Here is a 25,049-nt window from a genome sequence, read left to right as displayed (position 1 = left end):
ACATTAAAAAGACCTGTATACCAGTTAGATGAAAATAATATCATTATGACTTTTTTGAAAGACCAGGATATTGTACTCTTTATGTATGAGAGAGAGATAAAGAGAAAGAGAAGGAGAGAGAGAAAGAAAGAGAGAGGGATAGAGAAAGAGAGAGAGAATGTATCCAATTTGCATCCATGTCGATGTTTATATTGAATCTGCAATTTGCACATCTGACAATCCGAAACTTGTCCCTACCATATGAAAGTACCGGTTGACGGTTAAAGTACTAAAGACGTGTAACAACATTAATAATTTGGTACAGTCGATTCAGATATTTGGAAAAAATACAAACCTTGCACAATAGTTATTTAGTGAACTACTTGCCAATGTATGATCATCAACAGAACCTTAAGTTTGGTCAACTCAATCATCCTGTATTTCCTCTCATTGTGAACATGCTTAAATGTGTCAGTTGAAAAAAGTGTTGTCGATTACAAATATATGTTGATTGATGTTATATATCGATAACTATATTATAAATAAACATATGTATATTTGTTGTTTTTTGAAGGTAAGTTGCTACATCTTTCTATGACTCATTCTATCTTTGTTGAACAGGTAGCCATCATCTGAAATAAATGTGATAGGCATGGATAATACACATTCAATTGCTAGCCATTTAGGTATAACTGATCGTAATTCAGCCCAAAACTAAAACTAGATATCAATAGGATGACAAGTATGTGAGCAACATCGACCATCGTAATGTTAAGGCAGGGAAGGAGAAAAAGGCTATGATGACGATTGTGAGAACGAGGACGAAGATGAACACAGACCTTCCTCTATATACACGTTTTATTCCATTGTGTCAGTGAAAACATTGGTCTCTTTGTTAGACACAATCTTGGCTAGAAGAAAGTGTGTCGACGACCCGTAGCTAGCAAAGATTGTTAGACGAAAAGATGTCAAATCTCCCAGGAAAAAGACTGTAAAAATCTCTATTATCCGCTCAGGCATGTCATGTTACGGAGTTTAGTAGTTTTGTACATTTACCGCTGTTTTATCATGATAGCTGTTAATGTTAGATATGTTCTGTGTGATTTATTCGTTTCTCACATCAATGCAATTGTACCCGGCTGCTTTCCTTTTGACGTTATATTTAATTTTGATATGCACAAATAAACGTAGGAAAAACAGCGAAGTTACACTATAAGCGCAAGGTTAGTGGTAAACGTTCTTTCACTTGGTCATATAGTTGAATACAATAATTTCATGCGTAAATTATGAATATTCGCATTCTGAGTACACACCAGAATCAAACATATGATAGATGGATACAGGTTTTGACAGCCTAGAGGCAGGTGTATTTTCGAATAAAAATATCCGTAGAAGATATAGAAATGATTTTTCTGTAATTAAAAAAACAAATCATTCAATGCAGAGTGAAATTACAGTTATTTATGCATGATTTTGCAATTTGACATGGACATATAATTACAAGTATATGTGTTTCTCCTTCTATTCAGACATAAGTTTCTCTCGCTGCATTAAATATATTAGACGGCTTATTTTCGACAGCCATAACGTGACAGGAATTGGACGGCATTTTCTAGATCAATGACATGATATGAATCGGGCGACTTATTTAACCTGGTTTATGGGTCTGCATTGTAGGATTGTGTTTGTATTGTAGGATTGTGTCTGTATTGTAGGATTGGGTTTTGTATAGCTAACTATTGACATATTTTGCATGTCTAATATAACTCTCACAAAATATCAATGACTACACACACACACACACACACACACACACACATATAGATAAGAAACAGATCATCTTGCAATAATGAATACAATCTGTGTTAATGGTATGGTACTTATCTTCTTTGTCATTGTGTTTAATGGTCCCAAATATTATAAGTGCCAGGATGATAATTTTAAACATGGCAGGTGCAAACAAAACAATTCCTGCCATCTCCTTATCAGATAAAGATACTGCTGAGATGAAAATAGCATGTGTTTATTTTGTTTCTACATTCGCAATTAAGGTGTTAATTTCTTTCAATTAACATCGATTATAAAGCAAAATTATGTCATCTTATACGATATCGATAATAAAGCTGTCATCTTATACGATGCTCTCCTGTTGGCCATTATCTTGACGGAACAAGGTCTTAGAAAACCCGAAGAAGGCCAGCAACCTTTTATGTGTGGCCACTTATCGTTGCACGTATTGGAAATGAGGATCGTACTCTGGACCACAGAAGTATTTAGCGAGCACGTTACTAATAAGCTATCCAGCCCACATCAGGATATTACTTCATTATATATATATATATATATATATATATATATATATATATATATATATATAGAGAGAGAGAGAGAGAGAGAGAGAGAGAGAGAGAGAGAGAGAGATAAAACTACTAAAGGCGTTTGAAGCACACAAAAATACTGAACAATCATTAGGTAGGTAGGTTTATATATATATATATATATATATATATATATATATATATATATATATATATATATATATATATATATGTAGGGAGAAAGAGAGAGAAAATTTATCAAACTAAATATTACATTACATAACTAGTTTGACAACAGCCATTTGCACAGCATTTACAATCTGGTCCGCAATCAAAACCAGTTTGTGTTCCATTAATAGTATGGCAACATTGTCCATAAAATGCGGTGCCATAAGCGGTTATTTTACAATCATCTTGTGCCCTTAAATGTTCAAAACACAGCATTAGAAATGCAACACATATGCAGAAAATCATTTCAAATTAAGTCTATATATCTAAAGCGTGCCAATATTTTTGAGAAAATAAATCGTTTTCTGATACCATGTCCACGTATCAGCAAAGGGAGAATACGGATACTACCGCCATCTGTCCGACAAAAGATTGCCATGATCATTGGAGATTGCTCGTGACAGAATAAGTAATGATCATAGGATATTTCTGTCAGGGCAAGTCGACCAAATGTTCAATTTCATCGCCGTTAGAATTTTTTCTCCGTACAACTTTGGACAATGTCTATTAGTAGTTAAGTGGGCCACTTTACCGTCAATGGGAATTAGCATTACAAGACCCCTTGGGCAACTCTAGCGTCAAGGGAAATTTAACATGGAGAAAAATCGCGGGCAACTCTAGGGACAATGGGAATTTAACATAGAGTTTGGGCTTGTCTAGGGACAAGGGAAATTGAACATGGGGGGAATAGAGTTTGGGCTTGTCTAGGGACAAGGGGAATTTAACATGGGAATAAATCGTGGGACTGTCTAGCGTCAAGGGGAATTGAATATGGAGAAAAATCGTGGGACTGTCTAGCGTCAAGGGAAATTGAACATGGTGGGATTGTCTAGGGACAATGATGGTAGAGGGTCAAACACAACAGAGACAGAGACATACATACACTAGTACAAGCGTGAGATTTATATATAAAGCATTACCAAGACCTGAAATCTTGCTGGGGTGTTCAAAAATTTGCATAATTGTAATGATGCTATAAATAGCTATAATCAAGGAAATGCTCAACGACAAAATGGATGTGACTAAAAGTAACGCTAAAATGACGAAATTGTCCCAGAATTTAAAGGAAAATAAACATATCCCCGAAAATTAAGTTACAATGGTTTAGACTAAAATGGATAAAATTAGTAACTACTTACAATATCAACTTCTGTGACGATCGTGAATAAATACCTATGTATCTATAATCAGCTGAAATTCCTATGAAATCCCACCATCTATTTATAGCTCAAACTTGTGGGTTTTTCCTTTGGAAAATCCCACTATCTTTTTATAGCCTCAGCTTGAGTGACGTTCCTGTTTATGAATTCTAGTATATATGTATAGCTACAAAATGTGGAAATCCCCAAGTCGATATTTATAGTCTCAAAATTTCCAGCGTCAGTGACGTCACTGTACTGAACACTAGGGGATAAATGTCAACAGTGTTGCAAGTGGCTGACCTGAATACACGCTACTGCAGGTAGGTAGGTAGAGTGTATCTGATAGGAGTAGTGAAAGGGGATACTTTACGGACAATGGGAATTAGCATTACAGAACCCCTTGGGACACTTTACGGACAATGGAAATTTAACATGGCGAAAAATCGTGGGTCAATTTACGGACAAGGGGAATTTAACATGGCAATAAATCGTGGGACACTCTACGGACAAGGGGAATTTAACATGGGATTCTTTTTTTTAAAAATTTTTTTAAAAAAAGGGGTAGGCAATTCAAAGACTATCTCTTTTCGAGAAATATGGCTGGCCCTAAAAAGGGCCTTTGGTTTATGTTAATATGCCCTTAACATAGAGGGCATTTGCGACATCTTCTTTTCCTCAAACTTCGTCTTACAGCAGGGCCATACATCAGAGTCCTCTTGAGGCAACCTTGTCTCTCTATATAGACTCTTCTTATCCACAGACTGCTGTTGGTCCTGTAGACAACGGTCCACTTGGATCGGACATACATGAGCATGTCCGTCCTGAACATCATTGTTGACACAAGGGTTGAAGATTCAACGTCGGTCCACATGTTGAGGCTCCGAGAATAGGTGAATCAATGCAGTGAACGGCGCTTATTTATAGGGACAGAAAGGATTGAAACGGATTGAGTTCATTCACCAATCCGAACACGCGTTACAGAATTCAGTCAGCCCGCATCCAATCCGAAGAGAGCAGTCTGTGACGTCACGTAGTCAATATAGATTCGCTAGCGCTTGTGTGCAGTCAATCTATGCGATAGTGATTCAACATGACGGAAACTCAGAAAACGATCCAGTGGGGTGCACCAGCAGGGGAGACCGCCCAAGGGAACCCGGACTTACTTTCAGAAGAGGTGAATTGGGATTTTGTGGATTTTCTCTCCTCGCAAGAATTTGTTCCGGAACCTTCGTTACCTTCTTCATTACCGCAAGTGGAGAATTTTAGACAGAGACAGAAAGAAGAATTGGAGAAATTTATACAACGACAAAAGGAAGCGGAACAGGCTTTTCTCCTACAGCAACAGCAACAAGAAGAAGAGGTAAGAAAAAAACAACAGCAAGAAGAAGTAGCAGCAAAGAAACAAGAGGGTGAAAATCAAACGGTCACGGTACTGTTGGACATTTTAGCGGAGTTAAGAAGTCTGAAACAAATGTATCAGACTTCTTTATCACGACCGAAGAGAATACGACCTTCCCGAGCCAAACATGTCAACCCTGTGACTAAGCCTACCGTACCACCCTTAGTGATTTCAACCCAATCATTATCATCATTACGCAGTCCAGAAGTAGGCCTTGGCCGTGGCAAAGGCTTAAGGCAGTTAAAATTGATTGCTTAAACTCACCCCTGCACCATAAAGAAAAAAGGCCCTTTTCAGGGCCACCCACATTTCTCGAAAAGAAATACAATTTCAATTTGCCAATAACTCAAAAAAGAAACTCACCCATTTTACCCTTATAGTACGTCTCTGTGTATGAGTGCGTGAGTGTAGCTTCTTATTTTAAAATCAAAACTCAAAGACTCTTACCTTATATCATTCATTTATTCTTTTCTCCATTTTTTTACAACCCAATTTACAATTCACATCACAACACTTTAATAAAAAGTTCACTGATTTCTTCTTTTCTCCTTGTTTAGTCTCTCTGTTTTTTGAATTTCTTCACCGTCACACTCTTTTCCTCTTCTTCTTCCTCCTCGCTTTCATCCCTTCTTCTTTTTTTCTCCTGTTTCTTTTTCTTCACCTGTCTTCTTTCTTCCTCAGAAGAATCCCTCTCTTCCTCTGAAGAATCCCTCTCTTCTTCTGAAGAATTCCTCTTTTCTTCTGACTCCTCTTGTTTCTTTTTTGGGCAATCTGGAGACCAATGTCCTTTTTCTTTACAATAATAACAGGTATCTTGACTTTTGTCTTTTTTAGTCCCTGTTTTTGTTCTTTTTTGACGGTCTGGACACTCTGAAGACCAATGCCCTTTCTTCTGACAGATATAGCAAGTATCTTGACTTTTATCTCTAAAGGAAGGAGAGTAGTCCGTAGGCTGGTCTGAAGAGAATTTTCTAATGACCCCTCGCAAAGCTCTGACGAAACGTTCCATCTGGTCAGTCTCTTCCATCGTTGTGCTCGGCTTGAGAGTGAAATGAATAGTGAAAGGACAAGACACACACCCTTTTATATACGCTGGTCTGCTATGACTATAAAGTAGTTTATGGTGTTTGAACTTGAGTCATTTGACTTTTTGCTTTCAAGATGAAACGATCCCATTCATTCGAGAAGAAAGAAGAAGAAAGTAAGAGGCAGAAACGTGATCTATCGCCTCGTACCAGGGCTGAAATCTTGGCACAAATTCATGCCAGTGATTTTGAAGAGGACATGAGTGAACCAGAATCCCAACCCTCTAAACCAAGTTCATCACCCTTAGTCAACCCTGAAAAGTACTATTCCATTCGAGAGACGGAAAAGCGCTCCTCTAGAAAATTTAGAACCACGGCTTACAAATACAGGGTGAAGTTTAAAGATTTCAAGGCTGAAGTGCCGTTAGAGAAAGCAGAAGTGTTCATCACCGAGGTGTGGGATTCTTTGCTCATTGCACGCAAGCGACAATGTCAACCCAAAGAAGACGATCGTTTGAGACTTTCCATACAACACGACGGTTTGAAATCCCCTGTTTGGATCGAGTTTAGCACCCCTGCAGAATTGACTGCTTCCAAAGTCATGGACAAGATTCAACACGTACAACAATCTAATGATCAGTTTGACATCACCGATGGTAAAGCCACACTGGACATGACCCACGTCTCTCCTCCTCAAGGGACTGGACGCAAAAAGATGTTATTGGTGGACGACCTTCGCAACACCAAAAAGAGTCTCGTCCGAATTAACAACCCTCAAGACCAGATGTGTTTAGCCCGTGCCATCGTGGTGGGACGAACCTATGCCAACAAGAACGACACGGTAGAATGGAAAAGAACCTGGGACACTATTCAACGTTCCGACCGAGCCAAACAACGAAACGAAGCAGAACTCCTGTTACAACAAGCCGGACTGCCCAAAGACACACCCTGTGGCATTCCTGAGATGCAAAAATTGCAAGATGTCCTAGCTCCACGATACACCTTGAAAGTGCACCCTCAAGAAATGCGCGGGCCTCTATTGTTTCGAGGCCAAGATTTTAAGGACGGAAAATACATTCATGTTTATCATCACGATGACCATTTCGATACCATTACCAGTATCACCGGATTCCTGGGATACGGTTATTACTGTGAGAAATGTGACTATGGTTATAATAATCGAGAGCAACACAAACATTGTGGATGGAAATGCTCAGGATGTTTGGCCTCTCCACCCTGTCTGAGCGAAGAACCAGTGCCTTGTTCCACTTGTCTGCGCACGTTTGTCAGCCCTACCTGTTACCAACAACATTTGAAGACGCAAGGTTCACAGAAGAAATGCGCTTGTCAACTCCTGAGATTGTGCCCTACGTGTGGACAAGGCATACGTACCAATAATACCAAGGCACACGTATGTTCAGGAAAGAAAAAATGTCACATTTGTCACCACATCGTGGACTTGGAACACGAATGTTACGTGCAAAAATACCAACCCCCACCAGAGAAAGAGGACGGTCACAAGAAGAAAGGCAATTTCATCTTTTTCGATTTCGAATGCATGCAAGAGACTGGCATTCACATTCCTAATTTCTGCGTGGCTCATCGAGCGTGCGAGAAGTGCATTCAAGAACCTATCTTCAGTCATTGCCCTCACTGTAGCAAGATTCCCGGAGGGCGTGAAAAAATCTTTCGGGGACCAAACACGTTAGCCGATTTTGCCCAATGGGTCTTAGACCCCGTCGACAAGACGTGGAGCCAAGAGGACATCGAACGTTACGGAGATTGTCATCGCCATGCCACGGTGATGGCTCACAATTTCTCCGGATACGATGGACAGTTTCTTCTCAGATACTATACGGAACAAGGCACCGAGCGTCCTAAAGTGACTTTGAACGGAGCCAAAATCATTTTCATGCAAGTGGGACAAGTACAGTTTAAAGATTCGATGAGCTATTTGGCCATGCCTTTGAGTCGAATGCCTAAAACGTTTGGAATGACAGAAATGGCTAAAGGGTACTTTCCACACTTTTTCAATACGGAAGCCAATCAACACGCCGTTCTACCCCATTTACCAGAGGCTCACTATTACGACCCCGACAACATGCGTACCGAACAACGAGAAGCTTTCTACGCTTGGTACCAGATTCACGCCTCGGACCCTTTCGACTTTCAGGAAGAAATGCTAAAGTATTGTCGTTCCGACGTGGACATTTTACGGCGTTGCTGTGGAAAATTTCGAGAACTGTTCATGGAACACGGAGGGGTCGATCCTTTGAAAGAAGCTTGCACCATTGCCAAAGCGTGTTCCTTAGTGTATCGACAACGATTCATGCCTGAAAAGACCGTGGCTGTCATCAGTCCTCAAATGACCCACTTTGTCAAACGTCAATACTCGGTCAAAGCCCTACGCTGGTTACATTACTTGTGCGACAAGGAAGACAAGTGGATTCAGCATGCCCGCAACGGAGGGGGCGAAAAGACCATCGGAACGTATTCGGTCGATGGCTGGGACTTAGAAAACCCCAAGATCGTGTACGAGTTTAACGGTTGCTTATTTCACGGATGTCCCGTCTGTTACCCTGACCGTGGCACTAAAAATCAGTTTTTGCACCGAACCATGGAAGACTTGTACCAAGACACTTGTCAGCGACGCCTAAAGTTAGAACAGCAAGGATACCAAGTGGTGGAAATGTGGGAACACGAGTACGATCACCGTATGAAAACCGATCCCGAGTTTAAACGCCTCGTGGAAAGTTACCAGTTCATGGACCCGCTGAACCCGAGGGATAGTTTGTACGGAGGAAGGACCAATGCCACCTGTTTGCTGTACCAAGCCGACGAAGAGATAGGAGAAGAAATCAAATACTTGGACGTGTGTTTGCTGTATCCCTACGTGTGCAAATATTGTCGCTTTCCTGTAGGGCACCCGCAATTGTTAACGGAACACATCGACCTGAAAAACATTCGACAATACGAAGGCTTGATCAAGTGTAAAGTTTTGCCTACCACGAACCTATACCATCCCGTCTTACCTCACCATTGTCCAGGTAAATTGATGTTTCCCTTGTGCCGTACTTGTGCCGAAACGTGCAACCAAGATCAACCTTGTCAGCACAGCCAGGAAGAACGGGCCTTGACGGGAACCTGGGTCAGCGTAGAATTGTTCAAAGCTTTGGACATGGGATACCAACTGTTAGAAGTGTACGAAATTTGCCACTTTCCCAAGACACAACAGTGTTGCAAGGGTGATCCCAGTCAGAAAGGCATTTTCGCAGACTACGTGGATGCCTTTTTGAAACTGAAGCAAGAAGCCAGCGGCTATCCTTCCTGGTGTCACACTCCCGAAGACCAAATACAATTCAAAGAGAAATACTACGAACAAGAAGGCATCACTTTAGACCACATCGAGAAAAACGAAGGCAGGCGATCGTTTGCCAAAGTGATGTTAAATTGCTTGTGGGGTAAAATGGCACAACGACCGTGTTTACCCAAGACGGAATATTTGACAGAACCTTCCCGCTACTTCCAGATGATTCACGACAAAACCAAATACATGAAACACGTGGACGTCGTTCGAGAGAATTTGATCTTGGTCAATTACGAAGAAGATCTGGACTTTGTGCAAGACGACCCTTTTGGAAATGTCATCATTGCGGCTTACGTGACAGCCCATGCTCGCTTAAAATTGTACGAAGCTTTAGAACTGTTAGAAGAACGCGTCCTGTACTTTGACACGGACAGTTGCATTTACATCCATCACCCGATTCAACATCACCCTAACATCGAAGGAGACCGTTTAGGAGCCTGGACAGACGAGCATCCCGACGACAAGATTCTAAGTTTCGTCAGTGGCGGTCCCAAAAATTACGGCTACGAATACCGGGACAAACAAGGAGAAGTGCACACGACGTGCAAAGTGAAAGGACTGACTCTGAATTATCGTACCAGTCGAGTGGTCAACTTTGGGGTATTGAAAGAAGCCTTGCAATCGGGAGAGGATGCAAACTTTAAAGTGACCACTCACCAACCGAACAAGATTGTACGTTTACCCACTCACCACATCGTCAGTCGACCCCTGGAAAAAGTCTATCAAATCGTGTACCAGAAGCGAGTTCGACTTCCCAATCATTTCACCTTACCGTACGGTCACGTCGGTATTGGTCTGTATATAAAAAAGGAACCCTAGGCAAGATCGATAGTTCATTGTGACTACCAAGACCGAGCGAACAAGATGAATACTTTGAAAGAGACATCGTTCCAGTTTGGGGATTGTAAAAAAGCTGTATCTTTCTCTAGTGTGACTAATACTGGATGGATAAGACCCAGACATTGCGACGGAAAATGTCCGGAAGGAAACTGCGATTGTCCATGTGGTTACCATTGTAATTGCGTAACGGAGTTTGCAGACGAGTGCGATTGTGAGCCTTGCGATGGGACCGATGCTGTACCTTGTGACCTGAGCGATGCCGTAAAGCATCATGGGAACTTTAGTGCCCCTACCCCTGTCATGGAAAGTGATGCTGTGCGTGTCAAACCTGTGGGATGCGAAAGCGATGCTGCTCGTCCTCTTGGACATTTTACTGGGTTTCGTTTTAAAGGGGAATGTCGACCTTCACGTTTACCTCCCTACGGATGTCATCCAGCCCTGAGCAAACTCCTGCCCATTTCACTCAACCCTCATCGAAACGAACCTGTGAAAAACGAATATTCGTTTCCTGTGCGTTTGTCGGAATACTGCGACTTTGAAAATCGTCTTCAATCGTTCAAAGGAAAATGGCCAAAGTATCTGGGAGGACCGACCCCCGAAGAATTAGCCAGAGCCGGATTTTTCTACTTGGGCGAAGGAGATAAAGTCAAGTGCTTCAGTTGCGGTGTGTCACTTCACCACTGGGAACCGCAAGATTCGGCCTACGTAGAACATGCTCGATGGTCACCGAATTGTCATTACTTACCTTTAGTGGGACCGAGACATTGAAGTAACTTTTTACCATAATAATCTGTTCATGGATACTTTACAAGAGAACATTCGTGCTTTGCCTGTGGAGTTGAGAGAACGCATTTATCGAGAACTGGTCAAAATACAAGTGAAACGTAAAGAACAATTGCATCCGATACGTCACCGGTGTTTGAACCACTGGTACCTGAAGGCTATACAAGGACTGATTCAATTGAAAGTGTTCCATTGGACAGACATTGATCACCGACCTCCTGGTTATAAAAAGGAATGGTTTGGTATTGACGATTCTATCTACTACATTGTAAACGTACTGCATCGAATTCCATAGGAAGAGTTAACGAATTACCAACATCTTGAACACAATGTCAACTTGGTGAAAGAGGAAACTTCTGAACGAATTGTAATGTGTAGATTAGTGACTCAACGATTTAAATTCGACACTGAAGTGAAACCATGTTTGTGCAAAGAGTACATTTCTTGTGTCAGACCAAAGAGGATTTAGTATGACCTATTCATGGATACTTTACAAGAGAACATTCGTGCTTTGCCTGTGGAGTTGAGAGAACGCATTTACCGAGAGCTGGTCAAAATACAAGTGAAACGTAAACTCAAAGTGATTCATCCGTTTTTAAATTATGCTCTGTTCCAAAGTACAAGAAGACTGATTATGAGTGGATATTACATTAGGCACATAGTTAAACGAGACTATTGGCTACCACCCAACGATTCCAAAAACAGTGTATATACTTATGGATACTTTACAAGAGTACATTTTGGGCTTGCCTGTGGAGTTGAGAGAAAGGATTTACCGAGAGCTGGTGAAAATACAAGTGAAACGTAAAGAACAATTGCATCCGATACGTCACCAGATCTTTAACCACTGGTACCTGAATGGTATAAGAGAACTGATTCGTCAGAAATTCTTTCAATGGTCAGACATTGTTCAAAACTTTGAGGTCGCTAATGATCGACATGTTCATGATTATGGTTACTTCGAGATTCACCTAGTGCAATGCATTGAGGAAGACAAGTTAAAGGATTACCAACATATTTTACGTGGAATCTACTTAGAGGAAGAGGAAACTTCTAATCGAACTCTGACGTTTCGGTTACAGTATGCAAGATTTAGATTCCCTACTGGAGAACGACGATCTCTGGCTAGAAAGTACGTCTATTGCATCCGAAAAAAAGAGAATATAAAAACAGGCTGCCATGCCACGGTTTATGTCACATGTCATCCAACAGATTCCGTGGAAGGAACTCAATGACCATATTCAAACCGTGGATCATTACCATCGATTATTACAAGAACTATATCCATTCAATTTGGGACGACAAGTGGTGTGTGTCTTAGTGACTTGTTTTCTGGGATTTCGTTTACCAGCCGATTCCTTGTGGACTCTTTACGATCAGTACTTACCACCTCCATGGCCTTAAATGGTCACGAAAAACTCCTTTTGCTCAAAGCCTTGCGATTTCATCTGGATACTTCTCGACCTCAACAGGAAAAAAAGATTCGTCAACTTTTAGCGACCCAAGACGTGTATGACGATGTGTGTGTAGCTTGTGACTTACATCCCCATTGGACAGATGTTCGTGACTGGAAAAAGGGGGGTTTTGAGGCTTGGACCCAAGAAGTGGCCCAGTATGCACAAGAGTTGTTCAAGGAAAAAAGTTACTTTTCAACCTGTGTTAGTGACGGTGCCAGAAGAACCCGTCACCGAGAACAACCACTCGCTTCAGGACAGGACTGTCATGGACATTCCTGAAAGGTCATTCCGGGAGGACACTTGTGTGACAATACCTCATGTAGAGACTGTAAGAACATTACACACTGTCCCTAGGACATCTTGGTTACCCAAAACATGTTGTACAGACACTTGTTTATATTCCACTTTGATCGCTTTGCTGTGTTTTATATTCCTGTACATCACTATTTGGGTTGTATGTATTTTTGTCTTTCGTGTTCATATTTGAAACATTCAATAAACGTGTTCTGAAAAAAGTATATAAACTCTTGTCTTGTTTGTTTTTCGTGTCACAAGTGACATTTCTCATACCATGGCTACCTCTGCTGTCTCTGCTCCCTCTTCCTCTACTGTCAAAGTCATCGACGAACACTTAGATCGTGCCAGTTGGGAGGCTTTGTATCTTCGCCATCCCTTTAACATGCTCATTGCTGGACCTAGCGGTTCAGGCAAAACCGAATTCGTCAAACGTTTGATCGAACATAAACATCATTTGATCGATCGGCCCCCTCAACGGATCGTGTGGTGTTACAAAGAGTGGCAATCGGCGTACAGCCTCTTGCGAGAAAGTCAAGGCGATTCCATCGTGTTTGTGGAAGGCATTCCTAAAGAAGACGATGGCATCGTCTCTGACTCCCGTCTAACCCATTTGGTCATTTTCGACGACATGTTAGGAGAAGACGAAGAAGAAATTAAATTGTGGTTCACGCGCAAAGGGCATCACCGTAATGCCAGTGTCGTTTACATCACCCAAAATTTGTTTCAACAAAGTAAAGCCCATCGCACCATCAGTCTCAATGCGCATTACGTGGTCTTGTTTAAAAGCCCTCGAGATAAATCGCAAGTGCAAGTCTTAGCCAAACAGTTAGGAACGCCTTGGCTGACTCAGGCGTACGACGATGCCACTCAAACTCCACACGCCTATTTACTCGTCGATTTAAGACCTACAACCCCCGAGGATTTGCGATTTCGTACCCACTTGTTTCACCACTGGTGCCAAGACGGAGGGCCTATCCTGTACACGTCTCCGTCCTCGACTTCATTTCACTCCCCATGAAAAAATCTATAAAAACCTCAGACCCTTTTTCGTCTGTCTCACACAGTGTGAACATGACGTCCCTTCAGTCGCATCTTCCCGTCAAATTGATTCGTGCCTTGTATGGCATCAGCCGAGAAAAAGATCCACAAACACGAGCCCGTGTCTTAGAAGCTAGTCTCAAAGAAGTCTTACGATGGTTCACGGTAACGGCACGTCAATTACTCCAAGGAATCATTCAGATTCCTCATCAAACCCAACGCTTTTTCGATCGAAACAAAGTCGCTTTGGTCCAACTGGCCGATCCCCGCATCGACACTCAAACCAAAAAACAAATCATTTTGAAACCTGGAGGGAGCGGTACTCTAGGAGGGGTCATCATTCGCTCACTCTTAAGATGGGATCCTAATGCCCCCAAAGTTATCCCCAAGACAAAAGTTCAACGAAGCCCCAAGAAGAAAAAGAAAAAGACCAGGTCCCCAAGAAGAACTTCTCCAGTGGCAGGACCCTCCTCTTACCAGACACCACCACCATCACCCCGGAAGAAGAAAAGAAGCCCCCAGAAAAAGAAACAGAGAAAAAGTCTCCAGAAAAAGAAAAGTCCACAGAAGAAGAAAACTAGTCGCAAGAGAGGCACTTCGGCCAGGACGCAACCTTACACTCGCAAGCCACGACCTGCCACAGCGTCTCCGGCAGCCTCACGTTTGTCCACTTCTCCGTTGATGTCACCAGGAACTGAAGAGTACTTGGAGACGTTGATTACACCAAGAACTTCTCCGTTGATGACCCCCAAAAGAACTTCCCCAGTGGCAGGACCTTCCAATTTAGCGGCAGTGGCTGCTGCTCACAAAGTACCTTCTCCCAAAATCAAAGTTCAAGAAAGATCGGGCATGTTACAAAGTTTACTGGATTTGTCCAAGCAAGAACTGGCTCGATTTAGTCCGTTACGTACCCCTGCACGACGTGTCATGCCTGTCCTCAAACTGATAAAACGTAAAGACAATCAGTAGCGACGCGTTCCAGTATAAAAAAGGCCTGTGACCGAGTAGGGTATCAGTGTTTTTAGGTGCTCCTGAAGACTCAAAGATGTCACCCTCCAGAAAACCCCAAGGAAAGAGAAGGAAAGGACTGCCACCACGTTTAGCCAAACATGGGGACCTGTTATCTGTCCTGTCCAAAGCTTCTCCACCCCTACGAAAAAAACTCATTCAAACGGCCTCCAAAGAGGTCATCGATACCGTGTGCGAATGTTGTTTGAACGTTTTGAAAGGCACGATCCCTTTGTCCAAACACCAGAAACAATGCTTAGGCAAACATCGTCACGTTCTTCGGAAAATGGTTCAAAACAAAATTCCCATTCGTCAAAAAAAGAAGATGTTGGTCCAACGTGGAGGCATTTTACCTCTCTTGTTAGGCCCCATACTGAAAGGAGTCTTGGGAACCATGTTGGGAGGACTGGTGGGAGCAAGATAAAAAGGCCTTCGGAAGTCCCAAGATCTCAGAATTCACCCCTGACAACCCCATGGAAGGACGAAAACTAGCTTTAGTGCCTTACAAACGATGGATGGAATACCATCGGTGGCAAGAACAACGCACCCCGCATTTACCTCCCAATCCCAATTTGAGCGAGATGTCCCAGTTACAACACGAATTGCAATCCTTGCTGGATCGCGAAGATTTGTCCGAAACAGAAAAATCGCAAAAGTACGGTCAACTCTTGCAACGACTGCAACTCTTTCACCAGAAAGCTTTAGACGAAACATCTCTACCCACTTTGAAAGATTTTAAGACCTTGATGAAAAGTTCAGCACCATCACCAGTACCAGTACCAGTACCACCAGTACCCGTGACCAAGACAGAAAAAGGAAAAGAAGAAGAAGAAGAAGGGTTTCAAACTCCACCAGAAAAAGTACGCAAGTTAACAACACCACCTACCTCCAGAATTGGATGGATTAAAAAGATGATGGCCACCCCTTCTTCCTCACAAGAGAAAAAGAAAGTGAAGACAGAAGTGAAGACAGAAGTGAAACAAGAACCGATATCCCCTGCTCAGACATCCTCCTCCTCTTCGACACCTATTGCTGGCCGCACACGCAAAGCCTTGCAATCCAAGAAAATACCCCAAGACAAAAAGAGTAGCCTCTTCCAAGAGTGGGTGCCTTATTAAGACACCAATCAACACAAAAAAATGGAAAAAGTCTTAGCTAGCATTTACTACGATCCCTCCCATCCTGCAGGTTACGCAGGAGTTCAAAAATTGTATCGTGCTGCCAAAACGCGACTGAAAAGTCTCCGTTTACCTCAAGTGCAACGATGGTTACAAGAACAAGCTACCTACACTTTACACAAACCCATTCGACGCAAGTTTTCCAGAAGTCGCACCCGAGTGGAAGGCATCGATCATCAATGGCAAGCCGATTTAGCCGATGTCTCTCATTTGGCTACCTACAATCGTGGCTACAAATATTTGTTTTGTGTCATCGACGTCTTTTCCAAATTTGCCTGGGTCGTGCCTTTGACTTCCAAATCGAGCAGCGAGTTAGTGCGAGCCCTGCAACGGGTGTTGAAACAAAGCGGTCGTCGCCCTCTTCGATGGCAAACGGACAAAGGCACCGAATTTCTGAACCAAGCTTTCCAAAAAGAATTAAAGAAACGTGACATTCATTTTTTTACCACCGAGAATCCCGAAACCAAAGCCAGCATCGTGGAACGTTTTCAACGCACTTTGAAAGAACGCATGTGGAAATATTTTACGCATCACCACACTCTGAAGTACATCGACATCTTACCGCACCTGGTGCAAGCGTACAACCAATCTTACCATCGAAGCATCGGACGTGCCCCGCAAGACGTGACTCCCGACAACGAAGTGCTGGTGTTCGAGCGCCTGTTCGGTACGTCCCCGACGAGGGCTGTCCCCAAGAAAAGTGGAGAGTTGACCGTAGGAGATTGGGTGCGCATTGGCAAAACCAAACGCACTTTCGACAAAGGTTACTTACCTAACTGGACGACCGAATTGTTTCGCGTCACTGGACGAGTACATGGCCGTCATCCTGCCGTCTATAAATTGGAAGACATGAACGGAGAAGTACTCAAAGGAACGTTTTATTTGCCCGAGTTACAACGTGTCACCAAAAAAGAAGACGACGTGTACGACATCGAAAGCATTCTCGAACGCAGAACCCGTAAAGTGGGCAAACGACGTGTCAAAAAAGTCAAAGTACGTTGGAAAGGATATCCACCCAGTTTCGATTCTTGGATCGACGCTTCGCAAGTCATCGACTATAAAAAGAAGAAGTGACCATCATGCCCTTTCACACATCAGACGCAGCTACGTCGACCAGTCCTTCTTCCCCTAGTTCTTCTGTGCAAGATTTACAAAAACAACCCTTGTGGGTGTGGTGTGGAGAACGTGTGCCTAAAACGCAAATCGTCTTTTTCTGCCAAATCTTCGTGGTGTATTGTGTCATCGGGGCAGCCATCGCCAATTTGAGTTTGCAACAAGGAGACAAACAATTGTGGACCATTTTATTGAGCAGTTGCATCGGTTACCTGCTTCCCAATCCCTCCCTGAAATTCTCCTCGAACGGGAACGTTGTGTCCAGTGCCAGTGCCAGTCACCACTCCAACAACAACAACCACAACCAGAACCCCATTTTGGGCGGAGACACGCCTCTGACATCCACTAACCCCTCGGACAGCCACAGAACTCTGGAATTATGAGTCACCAAAACCAATTTTACTTAACCTTACCCAGTGACAGTTCCATGGAGGTGTTTCCCAACAACACGTTGTGCTGTTACACGGCCAAATTACCTCAAGCCATCCCCTTAGATCACGAAGCCCATTGGGAAGTGGCTTTAGTGGAAATGATTCACCCGACCCAAGTCCACAATGTCATTGCCCAGCAAAATACTTTTGATGTGGAAGTTCATGACGAGCCATTGCAAGAGTACTTGGATAAGAATGTCAAATATGACAATAAAACCTATGATGAGAAAACTAAAACGTGGACCTACCACTTGTTCATTCCCCCAGGCTATTATTTCAGTGGTCATCATTTGGTCAGCGCCATAGCCTCCAGGTTTAATGGCGTGTTTGGGAAAGCTTTTGACATTGTCAAGAACAAAAGTGTCACCATGGAGTACCACAAAGTAGCTCGTCGCTTCTTGATGAAATTTGAGCGAAGTAAAATCGTGTCCATTGAATTTTGTCCTGAATTGTTTGACATGTTGGGCGGTAACATGGAGATGAGGAAGAGCTTAGAACAAAAACAAAAACCCGAATTACCCATCATTTACGACAACGTGACTTTTGGCCAGTATTTTAATAGCCCGGTAGAACTGAACCAAGGACTGAATTTGATCTTTGTGTACTCCGATGTGGTGGAATACAACGTGGTGGGACACACCTCCGTACCGTTACTGCGTGTCATTCCTTTCAAAGTGGATTCTGCCACAATCGCTGACGAGGAAGGTGGAAACACTTACCACGTCCACCGCGAATTTGTCCATCCTCACTATTTACCCGTCAGCAAGTCGTATTTGGACACGGTCAACATTACTATAAAAGGAGATTTGGGACAAAATATTCCATTCACCAAAGGAAAAGTCACGGTGAAACTCCATTTTCGAAAACGGTTCTCTCACGACTCGTAAGTAAGTCATGTATCCAGTGTACCAAGGGGTGGCTCGACAGCGAGGACACGGTTTAGGAGACATGTTAAAATCGGCCTTTCGTTCGGTGGCCCCAGTCTTGAAACCGATGGTGACCCGCGGATTGCACGCCTTGAAAGATGCGGCACTGACACAAGGCAAAGAATTTCTCCAAAATGTCATCATCGACAAACAAAACCCTAAAGAAGCCTTCATGAGGGCAGGCAAAAATGTCTTGCTGCAAACGGGCAAAGACATTTTGGGCCGACGAGACACACCTATAAATGCCCTGCACGCTACCGAGTCAAGCATTCAGCAAGGACAAGGCAGAAAGAGACGACGAAGAAGAAAACACCCTTTCACCAGACTTCAAGCGAGAAAGGCCAAGAAAAGAAGAACCGTTCGAGACTTAGACGTTTTCGATTATTGAGACACAAAACAAAATGATGCACCGAGAGTCTTGCGCCTGTTCCAAGACGGAACTGGATCTGTTTGCCATGCCCCCCACCATGATGACCATGCAAGAATCCCAATAGGTGGAATTTAATCCCATCTCCTCACTGACCGATTCCGCTCCCATCGAGTTTGAAATCAAAGGACAGCCCGAAGATTACATCGATCTGAATAGCAGTTACTTGTACTTGAAAGTCCAAGTTCTAAAAAAAGATGATAAAGGAGTAGAAGACGATGACGATATAGCTCCCGTCAACAATTTCATGCATTCCTTGTTCAGCTCAGTGGATTTGTACTTGAATAACAAACTGGTCAGCAGCAGCATGGATACTTACCCTTACCGTGCCTACCTGGAAAATCTCTTGACGTACGGAACAGATGCCAAGACAAGTCATCTCAATGCCTGTGTGCTGTGGGTAGATGACACACCGGACAAGTTCGACGCAATAGATAAAAGCAATGAAGGCTTTGAGGCAAGAGAAAGCAAAATCTTAAACAAGAAGAGTTTAGAACTGATGGATCGTTTGCATTTGGACATGTGGTTGCAAGAGAAATATTTGCTGAACGGGGTGAATGTTCGCTTGAGACTGAATCGCAGCAGTACCACTTTCCATTTGCAGGCTCTTGATCTTACTAAGGCTCCTAAAAGCACAATTTTAGAAGCCAAACTCTACGTACGACGCGTGGAAGTGTTACCTAAAGTGGCAAACGACATCAGTCAGACGTTGAGCAGAACGACCGCCAAGTATCCCATCCGACGCGCGGAAGTGAAAACGTTCACCATTCCCGCTAACCTTCAATCCATAACCCAAGATCATCTGTTTCAAGGACAGCTACCCAAGCGTTTAATCCTTGGTATGGTCGAGAATGAAGCCTTCAACGGAGCCATCGCTAAAAATCCTTTCAACTTTCAACACTTCGGCGTGTCCAAGATCGAAGTCAGTCGCGATGGCAAGACATTGTGTACCCGACCCTTTGAACCTAAGTTTGGTGACGAGAAGAATTACTTGAGATCGTACTTGTCCCTGTACGAAGCCACCGGCCAGTTAGGAACCAACACCAGTCACGGCATTGAGTACGACGAATATGACGGAGGCTATGCTTTGTGGGCTTTCGATTTCACTCCAGACCAAGGCAGCGACGAGGGACATTTCCACCCTATAAAATCTGGCCAGATTCGTGTGGAACTTCAGTTTGCAAAGCCACTGGACAAGACAGTGAACGTCATCCTGTATGCAGAATTCGATAATACCATAGAAATCAACAGTTTGAGAGAAGTCATTCTAGATTATTAGAAAGCCATGGAAGACTGTTATCCCTCTTTACCTAGTGGAGAAACTTTGGAGATGGAATGTAAGGAGACCGTGGAAGGAGAAGAATCTCAAGACAAAGACGAAGAAGTTTTGATGAAGTCGAGATGGCCAGAACAAGAAGCCCATTTAGTCTGCTGTTTTGCCAAACACTTGGTCGACAAAATGACGGAATTGATCAAGAAAAATTGTTATGGATGTCAAAACGATCATCCCAGTCAAATTCAACACGATAAATGCCTGATGTTGAGTCAAGAAGAAAAATTGGACGAGTATCTGGACGAAGCTTGGAGCCTCATCTCGAACAAAGACGTGTTGCACCAGTGGTATAAAGACTTGCGTGAACATTCTTGTCCAGCATTAACCACTCAAGAGATCCATCGTATCGAAGCTCTCCTGAATCAGAGTGAGGAAACAGAACGAATAACCGTTTATTCGTCAGACATTTTCAAGCAAAAGGTCAGGATCGAATTGACAACTTATTATTACCTGTGAAGAAAAAACACAAAACAATGGATACCTGGGAACTTTATTACCTTTTGAACCACAGTTCGTATACGTCTTCTTGGAATCCCGTCGTCTGTGCTAAAGATGAACTCCCTCATCGCAAACCTAAAGACCATCAAGCTTACGTGATCAACACGGACGACAGTCATCTCCCAGGAACCCACTGGGTAGCCGTCTACTTTCCTCAAGAAGGATGTGTGGAATATTTCGATTCGTACGGATTGCCCCCTTTGGAAGACGATATCATCGACTTTATGAGAAGAAATGCTCAAACCACCCGATTCAATAACGTGAAATTACAAGGCACAGATTCCTTGGTGTGTGGACAGTACTGTGTGTATTTTCTGCATCATCGCAGCCTGGGCTATTCCTTAGAACATTTAGTGACTCATTTTGATCCTCGTTCTTCTGCTAGAAACGATGTGAAAGTAGATCGATGGTTTTGTGACCATTATGCTTATCTTTTGTCTCAAGCTAGGAAACGTAGTGTCCATCAATGGCCTAATGATTTCCAACAGTGCAAATCACAATTTCATTCACAACGTTGTCAGCCTTGTTTAAAGTAGATTGTATTTGAAGAAAAAAATGTTTGTGATTTGAAAAAAATTGTTTGATGTTATAGTGTTGGATTATTGTTAAAAATGTTGTTGTTTAGTGTTAAGTGATTTTTGAATAAAAAATGTTGTGTTTAGAAAAAAATGCCTTTGTCTTTTGTTTAGCTATAAGAATGTTGGATTGATGCTCTTTCATTTCTTACTATCCCTCTCATGAACGTTGCGGCTCGAAAACCGTGTGGGGGATGTTTTCCTTCACGTCCGCGCTTTAACTTTAAGAACCGTGTTGTTCCCAGTCTAGCCATCCATTGTCGACTCATCCTCCTAAGAAGATGTGCTCCAAACTAGCTAAGCTCAACGAAGCCTACGTGAATCTGCATAGGGTCAGACACAGTCTGATACCGAAACCAGAAGAAATAGAGAATGTGAGAATGTTAAAAATCACTGAAGACCTGATAGAAGAGCTCTTCAGAGAAGAAATGAACAAGGAGAAAGAAGAATGGACAGAGAAGTACAGACTTCAGAGACAGCAGCAACAGCAGCAGCAACAACAGCAACAGCAGCAGCAACCTGAAGCTGACAGAGGCTTTGTCGATTGTCGTATCGACACCAAAGAATTCTTCTTCTCTTTCCGAAGAAGCAGACCTATTGCCAGAAAGTCTATCCTCAGAGGACATCGCATTCTTAGAAACTAAAAAAAGAATACCATAGCAAAACAAAAAACAGCCCTTTTCAGGGCTACCCAATACTCTAGAAAAGAAATAACTATTAATTTGCCAATGTGTGTAGGTAGAGTAGTGTGAAAATAAACACTAACTCTTTCTTAAAAAATGTGAGGGTATGAGTTTGTGTGATTGTGTTTGTAAGTGATAAAGTAGGTTGGTGTGGATAGTAGATTAAAATGATGTTTGGTTTTTTTGGGCTGTTTGAGGTGTAGATTTTGGGTTAGATTGGATTGCTTTGCGTATGTGGATAGTCTATTGAAGTGATGGGTAGCATAAAAAAGTGAGCGAGTGTTTCTTTTAGGTCCGCGCGTTGTTGTTGTTTTTTGGTCATGATCTAGGTAAGATGAATTTTATGTTTTTAGGGGGGATGTTTTCCTTCACGTCCGCGCTTTCAGTATAAATTGAAACTCGTTCGGCAGTCCAGCTACCCTTGTTGATTGATCAACACCAAAAATGAACACGAGACTGGAGAAACTGTTGGAACTTCATGTGCATCTGGAATATGCCAGGCGCATATTAAATGAACTGGCCGCTGAAGCCATTGTCGAGGAGGGAAGGATAAGAGAGGAGGAAAGAAGAAAAAAAGAAGAGGAGGAAAGAAGATATAAAGAAGAGGAGGAGGAAAAGGAGAGAAGAAAAAATTTCAGAATCCCAGAGAGTGAAAATTGGGATTCTGAAGCGACATATCCTGCCTCTGCTCTCTCCCCCCAAAAGGTAAAAAGTAACTGGGGGATAAGATGTGTATGTGGCGCCAGGCCTGGAAGGTGCCACCATTAACCAGGTGTCCATGAAGTTCCAAACAAAACAGCCCTTTTCAGGGCTACCCAATACTCTAGAAAAGAAATAACGATAGATTTGCCAATGTGTGTAGGTAGAGTAGTGTGAAAATAAAGACTAACTCTTTATTAATAGTGGAAGTGTATGTGTTTGTAAGAGCTAAGGTATGTTTGTGTGAATAGTAGATTATGGGTTTCTTAGCAAATGTGGAGAGTATAGTTAGGGTTATATTATATGAAATGAGAAAGTAGGGGGATATTTTCCTTCACGTCCGCGCGATGTTTGGTCATCATCTAGGTAAGATCCATTTTATGTTTTAGGGGGATGTTTTCCTTCACGTTCGCGCTTTTCGTATAAGAACCCATAGTATTAGTTGTTCAAACCATTCTGCAAAGAATACAAAGAAGATGGCGTCAAACCAAATGGACAAATTACAAACCTTGCAAGACGTTTTAGACAACTTAGGAATAATGGAACAGATGCTATTAAGACTGGTTGAAGACCATTATTCCTATAGTCCCCATCGTGTGAAGATGGAAATTAATAACTTAAGGAAAGCAAAGGACAAGATTAGTGGTGTCATGAAAGAGATCAAGGAGGAGAAGGAGGATGAAGAGGAAAGAATAAGAATACGCAATTGGAACGAAAAAATTGAAAAAGAAGAAGAAAATGAAAAGAAGAAGAAAGAAGAGGAGGAAGAGAAGAAAGAAGAGGAGAAGAAAAAAAAGAAAGAGAAGAAGAGTGTAGGAGATAAAATAAGAACTTGGTGGAGGAAAAGAAGAAATTAGAAGCAGAAGAAAACCAAAAGGCCCTTTTCAGGGCCAGCCATATTTCTCGAAAAGAGATAGTCTTTGAATTGCCTACCCCTTTTTTTTAAAAAAATTTTTTTAAAAAAAATCCCATGTTAAATTCCCCTTGTCCGTAGAGTGTCCCACGATTTATTGCCATGTTAAATTCCCCTTGTCCGTAAATTGACCCACGATTTTTCGCCATGTTAAATTTCCATTGTCCGTAAAGTGTCCCAAGGGGTTCTGTAATGCTAATTCCCATTGTCCGTAAAGTATCCCCTTTCACTACTGATAGGGATAAAGTGAGTTTTTATAGGGACAAACAGAGACCAATACACACACACACACACACACACACACAACGTACGCGCGCAGACATACGCACACACACACACACACACACACACACACACACACAGAGGGAAGAGGAAAAAACAAACCCCAAATATACTATCAATACAGAAGGGAGATAACACAAACCCCAAATAAACTATCAACACAAACGTACGCGAACGCATACAAACCCCAAATATATTATTCACACAACGTCGCTAACGCATACAAACCCCAAATATGCTATCCACACTCGGGAGGAAGAAGAAAAAACAACCAAATATACTATCTACACAACGTACGCGAACACACACACACACACACACACACACACACACACAGAGGGAAGAGGAAAAAACAAACCCCAAATATACTATCAACACAGAAGGGAGATAATACAAACCCCAAATAAACTATCCACACAAACGTACGCGAACGCATACAAACCCCAAATATACTATCAACACAGAAGGGAGATAATACAAACCCCAAAATAAACTATCCACACAAACGTACGCGAACGCATACAAACCCCAAATATACTATCAACACAGAAGGGAGATAATACAAACCCCAAATAAACTATCCACACAAACGTACGCGAACGCATACAAACCCCAAATATTCTATCCACACTCGGGAGGAAGAAGAAAAAAACAACCATATATACGATCTACACAACGTACGCGAACAAACACACACACACATATACACACACACACACAGAGGGAAGAGGAAAAAACAAACCCCAAATATGCTATCAACACAGAAGGGAGATAATACAAACCCAAAATAAACTATCAACACAAACGTACGCGAACGCATACAAACCCCAAATATACTATTCAAACAACGTCGCTAACGCATACAAACCGCAAATATGCTATCCACACTCGGGAGGAAGAAGAAAAACAACCAAATATACGATCTACACAACGTACGCGAACACACACACACACACTCACACACAGAGGGAAGAGGAAAAAACAAACCCCAAATATACTATCAACACAAACGTACGCGAACGCATACAAACCCCAAATATGCTATCCACACTCGGGAGGAAGAAGAAAAAAACAACCAAATATACGATCTACACAACGTACGCGAACAAA

The sequence above is a fragment of the Sinohyriopsis cumingii genome, chromosome 5 (genome assembly GCF_028554795.1).
Source record: "Sinohyriopsis cumingii isolate HCF-2022 chromosome 5, ASM2855479v2, whole genome shotgun sequence".
Lineage (NCBI taxonomy): Eukaryota > Metazoa > Mollusca > Bivalvia > Unionida > Unionidae > Sinohyriopsis > Sinohyriopsis cumingii.
Note: the sequence above shows the minus strand (reverse complement) of the source record.